The sequence below is a fragment of the Barbatula barbatula genome, assembly GCF_947034865.1.
Source record: "Barbatula barbatula genome assembly, chromosome: 10".
Taxonomy (NCBI): Eukaryota; Metazoa; Chordata; class Actinopteri; order Cypriniformes; family Nemacheilidae; genus Barbatula; species Barbatula barbatula.
The window spans coordinates 10,741,975-10,754,767 of NC_136773.1; the positions used below are offsets into that span (position 1 = coordinate 10,741,975).

Below are 12,793 nucleotides of genomic sequence, written 5' to 3' on the forward strand. Positions count from 1 at the left end.
TGAAGTGATTTATGTAATGTAAAGTGTTGTTCTGATGATTATTTGTAATGTTTGTGTGTTTGAACCTTTTGTCTAAAGACCTACTTGGGATAGACAGTAAAGCTTTATGAATTAGAATTTAAACAGAGGCTTTTAATTCTTACAAAAACTTTACGCTACTCAACCTTTAGTTGCAGAAGGCATGGGGAAATCATATATGATAATAACTAAAAACATATTTCCTATATTCATGTTTTATCATATGAATGTATTTTTGTGCTGACTATTTTCATGGTTTAAAAGAACTATCAGGATACTTTTCTGATGTCAAAAATGCAAACATAGCCTTCATGTGTGTAATGGAAAGAAAAAACATGAAAATAATAGATTAAAACTGAGGCGCACCTTAATGCGTGTTTTATTTATTGTGCCAAGTGTGTAAAACAATGCACTCACATTTACATTTTATGTTGCTCCTGTGTTTTTATGGCTCTCTAATAGGTGCTTATTGTGGATATGGAATGAATGCTTCTTCTCTCATTGCACTTGATAAAAAACGTCAGGTCCTCGGATGCCTTTGAATTGAAATGGAAGAGGAATCAAGAAAGTCTTTTTCCATTAAGCCACAAAATGCGAGCAATTGGCCCAGAGATTGTGACATACTGAATAATAGTACAAGTCGAATTTCTGAGCACCGGCCTCCTGAACGGGACATTCACAGGAGGCTTTTTGTCACAGAGTTTACAGTGAAGGACTGAGGTGTGAAAAGACTCTTAGACGTCCTGAATCTCATGAAGATGAGGAGGAGTAGGATTTTAGAAGGTTGCTGGGAAGGAGGTGTCAGGTTTGATTTATTAAGTGTAGCTGTATCTCTGACTCCTGCTAACTTTTCAGTCACCACATAATGGATGGAACTCACACCTCACTGCGCAGTGATTGGCTTTTTTCCCTGGACATGGAGAGCAAGGTGTACCGCTCCAATCCTTATCTATTTTCTATTTTAATTAATTCATTATTCACGCACGCCCCATGTTTGAACCTTGGATGGGATGGTGCTTGATAAAAGACCCTGAGTGCTGTTGCCTCGAGTACTTTCTTTTGGTCTCTCATGTATCTCAGCACAACTTCTCTCAACTTCAGGTTTTATATATTGCTGATTTCATCAGCTAACCGAACCAGCTTTACAAACAAAGCCGCTTTTTGTTGGTCCACCATCTAGATCAGCACCATCCAGCCTGAATCAGGATAAAAATGCCGTCATCACAAATGCTGTCTTTTGTTGTTCTAAATGTGACCAGGTAAAGTGTGGTCAGGATTTGGATGACTATGTAGGCTACCGATACCTACTCCCTTCCTATAGAGGGAGTCGTTTGTAGACTAACCGCCTTTGCTTAGTTCCACTAAGAAGTAGATAAAAGCATGTGCACGTGTAGGGTGAATGAATTGTTTGGTTGGCCCGGGCAGCATGTGTTAAGGTCAAGTTGGTGGAAGTGATCTACAACAGAAGGTTTTGCAGCTTTTCATTCACATGGGAGACGTCCAACTGGTTGTAGCAGGAACGGTAAGCAGCTGTTTCTTGGCTGTTACGTGCAACTTAGAAAGTAACCAAGGCCGTATTTTAATTAAGCTATTCTCCTGGCTCGCAGTTTTCTGGGATTAAATGGGGAGCCAAGTAGCCGGGCGGAGCACCGGAAATCGACACAACTAGGTGCTAGGATCCTAAGTGCAAGGTAGTGATTCATTGTTGCAAGCTGTAATGATTTTAAGCATTAATGTGGAATGTATGGTGCCATTTGTTTGTCCCTTCCCTGCTTAAAGGGGTTGCGTTATTGCTGTGATTAGAAACAGATTTTTATATATTTCTTCGGTATGATAGGTTGGAAGGGGGATGTTATATTTGGTGAAACACTATTGTGGTAACCCAGGGAAGGATAATACAAATGGAAGGAAACTGGTGCAGTTTGTTTTATGCTATGTGTGCTTATGGTATGTTTGTGTTTTATTGCAGAAACCGAGTGCTTCGGGGTGTAATTGCCGCTTTCCCCTTATTATATTGTAGGTAATTGTACTGTACCTCCAAGTTGTATTGTATTTTGTTTGTTTGTTTGTTTCGTTGTTTTCTTTTCTGTGGTTTATTATGAATGGTTCGGCAAATGGTATCGTAACATTGTGCTCAATTACCCATAGCTTACCTTTAGCATAGAGTTGGAGTGGTTTCACATGTTCTATTCAGTTTGAGCTTGCTGTGTACAGGGTTGTTATATTGGGAATGCTGTGTTAATTGAGATTGCGGTGTTTGATACACTGTGATTGTGAGGTGTTGCTATTGGCCATGAGTGTGCCTATGTCCAGTATTGCTTGCCGAGCCGCAACATTTGAACTATACCATTTGTAATAATTAAAATAAGGTTAATGTTTTGTATACCAGCCTCTTGCTTCCTCCTTTTGAATCCTTCAAGATACCTGTTGGGGAAAAGTTATGTTACATAAATATGTGCAGGCATATAAAGTATTGTGTCTTCTCTCTGAAGTTCTTTGTAATTTCATCATATCGCTAAGAGGGACAGGATCTGTGCTGATGCAGAAACTGTGATAAAGTGAAGTGATAGCAAAAGCAAAAGACATAGAAATTGAATGTTTTAAAATGGTTGATGTCAGAAGAAAAGACTTCACGTCCAGAGAGAGAGAGATAGTTTACTCTGCACGTCCTGCAAGAGCGACAAGACCCAACAGACATCGCAAGAGATCTATATAACATCACTCATCTCTCAGATTATACCCTTCAGATAGTCGAACTATAAGCGAAGGACTAGTGTCTATTCATCTGAGAGCCCTGTTGTGTTTCCTCAGAGTAAAATATCAGGTGACTTGTTGCTTTTAAAACTGAAGCCTGTCAAACTACAAGCAATGATCAAGCTACTTTAAAAAAAAAAGGCGGTAGCTACGACACGAGCTGTCAAATAACTTAAACCACCTTTTTTTCCACTATTGGATTATATAGTCCTAATGTACACATCATTTGACAGTTGCAACAGTATTTCTCCTTCCTTCTGGAAATTGATTCAAATAAATTGGATATTTTAAGTTTTTATGTCTATTTTAGTTTAATTTTTAGTAATGTTATTTGTTGTTTTTTTATTTGATTTTAAAATATATTGCCATGAAACACTTTAGAATATGTAAACAATGCTGGTCCAACACTGGTCTAGAAGAACTTCCTGTTTCGTTTTTTTAACTTTTTTTTTTTCGTTTTTTTTACTTTTTGTTTTTTCTTATTTATATATGTTAGATTAACATAATAATATTAAATAAATCAAATTGGAAACCAGAACAGCTTTTTGACCAGTGTTTACATCTTGCGAAGTGAAAAACCATTTTGCAAAATGTAAACAACACTGTTCCAGAAGCATTTCCATTGAAGTTATTTGATCATGGTTATTTATTTCACATTTATAATTATTTCATAAATAGTTTGATTCTTTTCAAAGAATCTTGATCTGGTTTAAAATGTTTTGTTGGTTTTATTTAATTTAACATTTGTGTTTGGACTAATGTGTTTACATCCGGCAAAATGGTCAATATTTTTTATTTAAGTTCTCATATTTAATGTTTCAAAAGTTTTAGCTTTAGTTAACTATAATAACCTTGGTCTGAACAAACCAATTCACTAGAATGACTACTGTCTGTATCAGATAGAGACTAAGAAAGTTTTAGTTTCTTAGTATAAGAAAGTTTAGCCAGTCACTCAACTTTATATTCGGGTCATGTGAATTGATAAAGTTATTATTCTTCTGCCATAACTTTGCCTCTATCACATGACTAGTAACACAGAGCTAATACCAGTGAGTTTAAGAGTGGAAGAAATTCAACCAGACATGTTAGCTGATGTTGTGTAGTTAAGACGTTTTTGACGTCGCCGCTCAAGATTTGAGACTGATGATGCTTGACACAACGACAGATTTGGGGAAAGGTTTACCCTACTAAGGCAGCAGCAGTGTGGCTCGCCTGAGGGTCAGACCTTTCCTGCTACCCCATTCATCTCCCCGTGTCAAACGAAATTTAGACCGCCTTCCTCTGAATGAGAGCTGACAGGATGCAGAGATGTTAGCACAGCATGCTAACTTGTTGTTCGGCTATGACCTGCCCTCTGGGAAACAAACCCTTCCATGGGTTGAACTTGGGTTGATAGTATAGCTGCTTTTGAAACCTGGTAGCTAGCCTTTAGCTGGTAGACCTTCTTGGATACAGATCTAAGGTGCCGGGTGGTAATTCCAGCTGATGTTGGTCAAGTTTGGAGCATGTTTTAATACAGCAAGCAACCTAAATTATGTTTTTCTGCAGAGGTGTGTGAATAAAAACCAGTGAAACTCAAACACAGCTTATTTTCTCACTCGCATTACTCATTAGCCTCACAGAATCAGAGCAAATGTGCCATTAATCGCTCATTAGCCATGATTTGAAAACATTTCAGAAGTTTTAAAAGTACAGTTTAATGGTGCTTTCGGGGGTTTGAAAGGCTTTTCTGGTTGGATATCATTTCAAAATAAATGCTTTGAAATGTTGAGAGAGGCTTGTTGACAGTCATGTCGTACATATATTTACATACATAAATTAATTTACCGTTATGGACGAGACACTTTCAAGTAACATGTTTACATTCATTTGCATACTTTTATCCAATAAACACATTATTAATGTTGTTGGTATTTTATTGGTCTATTTTCCGGGAATCAAAGCTGCTACCTTGCTTGGCTTCTTTTTATTTACATCGGCTGCAACCTTCATCTGGTCAATAGAACTTTGTGTGTGTTGTGAGGCTGAATAGAGAATACAATCCTTCTGTTTGTGAAACGTCTGTCTTAGAACTGACTGAGACCGCCAGTGATTTACGGGCTCAGTAAATCCCATCACTTCCCAGTTGTTTTGGCTCTTTGGGCAGGTCTGAGTGGCATTTGAAAACATCAGACTGTTAAAATGTGGCAGGTATTGTTTATGCGCAGGTCCGGGAAGATTGAGAGTTTAAGAGTGGTAAGAGGAGAAAAGTGAAGAGAAGGGTTTTTGCGGGAGAGTCTTATCGATTTGAATAAACCAACCCGTGAGCTAATGGGGTGCGTCATTTTGTTTTCCTCTGCTGTGCCGACAATCCATCACCTGTCCGTCAGCCGGAGAGCAGGACCAGCGCCATTGTTTGTGTGATTTATAGAGAGCTTCACAGAGGGTGCACTTTGTCATTCACAGGCGTTCGAAGATCACAATCTCAAATTGCTATAGCATCCGAATGGAGAAGTGTAGGATGGGTGGAAGGAACGACAAATATTTGTATCAACTTGATGTTGTTCCAAACCACTATGAGGTTTTTGTTCTCTGTATAAAAAGGCAGAAATTAAAACTTTAAATTCCCTTATGTTCTTAAATCTGTCCTGTTATTGTCCTGTTATGTGAGAAACAGTACCGTGAAAAAAATTGAGACCGATCCAAAATCTATTTCTGTTTATATGAACTTGCCGTACTATAGTTATGTGTTTTAAGCAGAGTTGGGTAGGGTAGCCAAAATCTTTACTCAAGTAAAAGTACAAGTAACAAGAGAAATTGTTACTCAAGTAACAGTAAAAAAGTATGCAATGAAAAACTACTAAAGTATCTGGTTACTAGTTACTTTGTATCTGATTATATACTATTCATAAAATTAATATAACTATTAATTTAATCAATATATTAATTGTTATTATTATCAAGCAGATATATTTGCAATAAACACACATGGACTAAAGAAAAGACAAACAGAAGAGACAAGCAGTTCAGTAAATGTCATCTAGTCCCGATCTCAATGTAGCATACACAACTTATTTAGAATAATAGACCATATCACACTAAAGTGAACCTGCAGAGTTTTGCATTTACAATCTATTTCCTAAGATGACCTTGTACATCTGCAGTGCTCTCTTATATGAAATCGAAACTGATTTTAAACAAAACTCATGTTTTCTCATGTTGTGTGTGTTGTGAATAGCTCTTACTTGTAAACATACAATAAACCGAGAACCACACGCCCGTCAACAAATTTTCTTCCCTCTGTTTTTCAAATGTATATTTCTGAAAGCCCACGTCTCTGCGTCTACTGTCTAACAGGCGTGTGCATGTTGCTGTGTCTGACGAACAGGTCATTTATCATTGCTGGCAAACAATACGACGCGTTTGCAGTTTTGGTTTGAAAGATATAGATTCATATCCACTTCTTCCAACGCTCTTTGTGTTCTACGTATTAAGTTTCCCGCTACGAGGACTGAGTAACCCGCAGTATCAAAGTTTTGATTTTATTTCATTATTTATTATCATTATTCATAGTAATATAGAGCACAAATTGTGTAGACAACTTTTCATATTCTTTGATTGTTGAATCTTTCTTTACATAAGTCTCGTTGGCATGGCATGATGGAAAGCAGGTGACAGTATCTTCAGTCTTTGGTGAACAAATTCTTCAAATATTGAATTACAATCCATGTGGCACAAACCGGAGAACTTCATGCGATTCCTCCCATAATGCTCCTGTTCTACAGGGCAGCCTTCAAAAGCATCACTGTTCAGTTTCCTGCAGCATCTACCCACTCCAAAACCGGGAAGCAGAGATCCGGTCAGCTGTCACCTACCATCCATCTAGAAGCTTTATAAACTTGGAGCCTGAAGTGGAGCTGGTGAGATTGCTTGTGACTCGACCCTCCTTAGACGTCACCATTCAGCACTAGAACATCCCGTCACGATGACAGCTTCTGTCCCGAGGCCAACCCCCCTCTCGGTGTCAGGCCTGATGGAACGCTCACAAATTCCATACAACACGTGCAATTAGGTTTATTATTTGTATCTGATGATGATTCCATGGCACTATTTTGCTTTGTTGTATGTATTTGAAGCCTTTAGCATAAACTTTTTAGCCTAAATAATTTGTAAAGCCATATCATACAGCCGTTGAATGGTCAAACAATCTACACACAATATCCTTCTCCTTATCTTTTAATACAATATCAGCTTGACTTAAACTTTAACAAAGACAATTTAATCTTAAATTACCAAATGAAGTGATTCTAATTCTGACAACATTAATCTTTACTTTCTCTCAACGCGATTCTCTCAATTCTCTCAAAACCCAATGCGAATGCAAATGTTCAATTTTCATGCATTTCTCCTCCTGTCAAGCCCCAGGTGAACCACAGACGCACACACAAACTGGCTGCCAGTGCACAAGGGTGTAAGCGTGGGTGTCTGGAAGAGGTGCCAACAGATGCTACAGCCTTGCACATTCAAATCATCCATCTTGCTTTTTTTTTATTGCAATCTCTCGCACTTCTCAGCGACCCACCAAAAGCCCGAGCAGGCATCCTTCTATGAGCAAGAAACCCTTCAGAACGCAACTGTAAACTCACTGAGCTTCATCCTGTCAGATTTAATGCTGTTTCTACTGTAGGTTGTACAGTATACGATCTAGGTGAAGGGTTGTGGTTTATCACTGACCACAACTGTATAAGTGCCGAATACAGTATGGTTTCAACATCCACATGCCGGACATGGACCAACTGGACTGATTTGCTCAACATAAGCATCTTAGAATGGGGCAAGTTGTCACAGAGGGATGTCGTCAACTGTATCGTTTCAAATACTATTATATTTCTACTTTAGGTGTTATTTTGTTTATAATAAAATACTTTAAAAACAGGATTTTACAAAATGTCCCGACACATTCAAACAAGAAATAAACAATCTTGACAAATATAATTGTAGAAAGTGTTATAGTGGGTTAGTGTGCCAAACTGCACATGGCTGCATTTTAGGAGAATTGAAAGACCACAATTGCACAAATGTCAGGGATTTGGGAAAACTGCAGTCATTTACGCCTCCAGGTGTTGAGAGAATTACCGACTACATGAATCTCAACTAATGGCTATTGCAGTGTTATTCATTTGCCGCATAGCTTACCATTACACAGTAGTGAAAAATACATTCATGAGATTTAATTTGAAAGGACGAATGTGGTTTGATACGACTCGCTTTTAGCCCTCACTGACTTATTATTCACTCACAGGCGGCTATTTAATTATCAGGAGCCAGCCGGGTGCGTCCCAAGCAAATGAGACGTTCCCATGAGGCCGGGATCCTTTTGTCCAGAAACATGTGTTTTGTGTCACCCCATTGCATGCCCCGTTAAACCATTACAGGGGCAGCTTCACAACCAATGCCGACACCTCTCGTGTGGGGACGGTAACTGACAATAGTGTGCGATAATGGCATTTCCTTTCGGTACCCAAACTGCCGTAATGTTTTATGTTGAAGGTGACGTTAGGTTGATTGCTCTGGGATGTGAGTCCGTCCACAGGTGTGCAAGTGTGGGGGAACAGTCTTAGAGATGTGAAGCACCGGAGACAGGTGAGAATGGCTCTTCGGGATGGAAGGGCCTGATTGTTTACATGCTTTTCTTCGTACTCCCATGAGGCTTTGCGGCCAGACCCGGCCGAGTGTTCCATTAGCACAGAGCCGTGCCATGACACAGGCACACGCTGATCAAAATAACACTTATTAATCAGGAAAGATCGCACACATCGTCCTTGAAAATGTCTTGTTTTTCGCTCCTCTTTTTTATATATTTTTTCCTCCTCTTGTGCTCCCTCGCCTTGTTTCTAATATAGGGCAATATTTCATCCAGGTAATTCACCACCTGCCCTCTTTCCAATACTTACTGGGCTTGTCTCTCTCACTCACACACTTATAAAGGTGCATGTTCGACTTTCCCTGTTGATTTGCTCTCTTGCCTTCGACCTCTGTATGCCATTAGAGGAACCGTAGCTTCATCATTTCCACTGTGGCTTTATGGACTGGCCTGGTTTTGCAGCCAACCTATAAGAACACATGAAACTGAGATGAAACACAGATTGGGTGTGTCACATATGCGTCTTATATTATTATTTAAAGCTGATCATTTCCCTTTAACCTTTATAGTGTTAGCAACACACAAGGTTATGGTGAACGCACACTGTTCAGTTGTGTAGTTTAAATACACTGTCTGTCGCAAAATGCATAAATTGAAATGTTAAAAACGGTTCCCTTACCTTTTTTCGCAACAGTACGCTTACAATAATGATTTATAGGTAAAATTGTAAGGTACAGTTTCACAGGAAATGCCATTTTGGCATCATTTCAATTCAACATATGTAAAAATAGTATTTAAAGTAACCTGCAATTGTTTGATTTGTAGACAGATAAAAGTTGTGTATTCCAGTTTAAATTATTAGATTTTTCTCTCACCTGATGCTTTCCCAATTTCCATACTATGCACCCTAAACCGTATTTTTATAGTATGTTGAAATTAGTATTCATGCATCAGTAGCCAACCCCGATATACTATGAAATTTATTTTTGTATATTTCAGTCCCCTTCTAATAGCTTGAGTCCCATAACACAGTGTAAATATGTTTGGTCCGCCCAACCTTTTTATACTTCTTGTGCAATTCTGTGGTGCTAATTATTGTGGTGATATTTATTTTCACGTAGCATCAATGTTTTAGTGTTTATTTAGCTCACGTGAATGTTGAGCTTATATCAGTAATCACAATATATCGGTATATTGCAAATAAACAGAATCTGTGCAAAATTTCACATATTTAAAAAATTATTTTCCATGAAAATTCTAGAAATGTCTGTAGCACAGACCTGTAGCAAAGGTGGGATGAAGCGATGACTGCGGTGACAGCAGCCTATTAGTCATCAAAGATAAATACAATCAAGTGTACACTTCTGAAGTTTTGGACGACTCATTTTAATCAATTGTTTTGTTAAACTGTTCAGTTCAGTGTTATGCCAGTACATTGTAATGTCTGTGTACGAGTAATAATAATAATGTGTTTGTGGTTTTTTGTGAGCCTACCGTCGATTTTAACGAAAATTATGTGATTTTTCGTATTCAGCACTTTCAACTTTATAAAGAAACGTTAAAAATGAAAGCGAAACAACTTTGTTTTCTTTCATTGTGTAATTTTTATTGCACATCCTTCAGCTATGTTTTAAAACGAGTCCAACTGCTGAAGTAAAACGTGTTGCGCACTTCGTTTCACCTCGTTTTTTTTTTTTCCGTCAACTTTCCGCCTCTGCTCTGTTTTTTTTCCACAATCCAATGATTTATACTCAGGATCTAAGGGGACGGAGGGATCAGCGGGGAGTGTGCCAGAAGAGCTAGCGATAGCAGCTAATTAGCAGCAGCTGCTGATGGGAACACGGTGTGGACGCTGCCAGAGGAGGCTTGACAAAATTGTTATCAAATGCAATTAGAGGAAGACAGGCAGCGTTTTACAGATAAAGAACCTCAGGCAAGCTCTGAGAATAGAGTTTGTGTTAATGTGTGCGTGCACACCTGTGGAGAGCTCAGAGTGTGTTTGCGTTGTTAGCATGCAGCGTGTGTCACTGGAGCGTGATATTTAGAGAGAGTTGTGTGGTCAGTGATTCTGTGACAAACGACATATACAAGGGATACATTTTATCAAACCCCTTAAGCTACAGGATCATACCAAACCATTAGTTGGCGTCTTGAGTTTGTGTCTGATCACATGACTTTAGTCTCTCAAATGTTCACTTGGCACTATATAGCATCGTTTGCGTCTGCATACTTGCAAGAATTATGTTTTTGGCCATACACTCCCACATGCATGGACGTATTCGCATACACACTCGCATAGGGGAGCCATCTCTGCATTAGCAGATGGTTGAGTAGGAAGGAAGGCCTGGTGCTCAGCCAGCCATGATTTCATTACAGTGTCCAAAACTCTCTAGAACTTTCTCTTTTCTTTTTCTCTTTCGGACTCTTTACTGTTAACCTGCTGTGAAGATGCAAACACTGGTCGCAGTGTAATGGTGGAAAAAAACTTTAAAGGCAAAAGGAGCTGGGACTCGGCCAACTGCTGCCCATCCCGCTCCCATAAGCACCTTAAAACTGTCTAGAAGAAGCCTGTTGATCTCTGTTATCTTGACAAATACTGAAACTGGGATAAAAGACTGGGTTTAATTCCCCAAAGGGGTTGTAAGAGAATGCAGCTAGCTAATACACCTGCTCCCATCCACCACGTATTTCCAGGTGGACGCTTGTTTATGTTTGCATGCATGCGCCGCGTCTTTGCATCTCATTGGTTGGTGTGTGCATACAGGTATGTAGAAAGATTAGAGAGTGACTGCGTGTCCGTGTGGATGTTGCCATGCGCGATTAAGTGTTTATGAGAGCATGTGCATCCCAGGTGAGGCATCGACTGCTGTTGGCACCCTGTGCGACTAGGTTGGGTGTCTCTGGGTCTGGCACAGGCAGAGAACAGCAGCAGATGTGAATTGTCAAACCTTGTGTTTGGTTCATTAGCTGCTCTTACGCTTGCAGCAAACACAGCTGTCATTTGGGCCAGAGCGTGCGATTGTGTCTGTGTATGTGTGTCGAAACCCTATATATATATATATATATATATATAAATACACTCATACACACACACACACACACACACACAAATTAGCCCATAATAAACTCACAACGCTGTCATTAATTTCCTTACAGTAAACATAATCTTATTCCTTTGGCATGTAAACTGTTTTATGTGATGAGACATCTCTTCAGCTTCCTGAAACTAAAGCAAATGTGTGTCTTTGCTTTTAATACATTTTTACATGTGCAGCTTTACATTAGGAAATGTGTGATGTTTGTCACAGCAGAAGACAACCAGTCAGGGTTGCAAAGTCTGTATTTTCTGCAGAATCCGGCAATTTATGGCAACCTTTTGTTTCAATGTGTTTTTTTACAAAGTCTGTTTGATTGCCACTTTAGTTATTTCTTAAATAAACTGTGCGTAATGCATAAGACTTTAGAATATTAGGTATTGATCTGGCATATTTTAGTTATTTGGGCTCTTGTCATTGAGCTGCACTGTAAAATCAAGCCTGTAGAAAATATATTTTTTCAGATTGGGTGCCAGAAAAATACCGTTAAATAACAGCTTTAAAATAAGTAAAATTCTATAAAAAAGATTATTTTACTGTGTATTTTTTGGCTAGTTTGGTTTTGTTATGCAGATCTGGCAACCCTAATGACAGTCTGACTTCTAGTTTGGCCAACGTTTGTAAGAAATGACACATCTTAAACATGTCTCATTCATGCTATTTAATACAAATGTTATATTTAAACATAGGTGATGATCTCCTTTTCCGCAAATCAAAAATAAACATCTTATATCAGCATAAACACATGCACACACAGACAGATCTAATTAAATATGACTCTTGTTGTATAGAAGCCCTAAGCTCCCAGTTGTCTTTGAGTGTTTAAAATGTTTGTGAGTGGGAGAAAAAGAGCACTAAAGCCCTTATGGGACGGCACAGGCTCGCTGATGGAGGAATGGAAGGCTGCACTCTAGTGTAGTTAATGAAATCCCTCCTGCCTAATTATGTGAAAAAGCACAATATGTTTGGGATGCGCTCAGCACAGCTCCTGACAGGCACTAAAGAGCCATCGACAGCTAAAGAGCGACAGAGTAGACACGCTGACAAAAAGACAGCCAGTCTGTTATAAGATAGAGAGAAGTTATTATTATCAGATATTTTGGTGGTACAACTAAAGTCTTAATATGAGACTTTACTCCTGCAGGGGCAGGTCAGTCTGGAAACATGGCGCACAAATTAAATCAATTCATTCATGTCCAATTACACTCTCTTCCTAACTGAACTCTTGAGCCTCATGTATGAAGCTGGGTATGGTAGGGTTATGTTGTACTAAGCTCCACAGAACTCTTTTCATTTGCCTTTA

General features: G+C 38.8%; 1 protein-coding gene across 4 annotated transcripts in view; it reads left to right on the forward strand.

The window, feature by feature from the left end:
• Window positions 1–12,793, forward strand: part of kirrel3b (kirre like nephrin family adhesion molecule 3b) — a 171,921-nt gene that overhangs the window by 46,934 nt on the left and 112,194 nt on the right. The window lies entirely within an intron of this gene.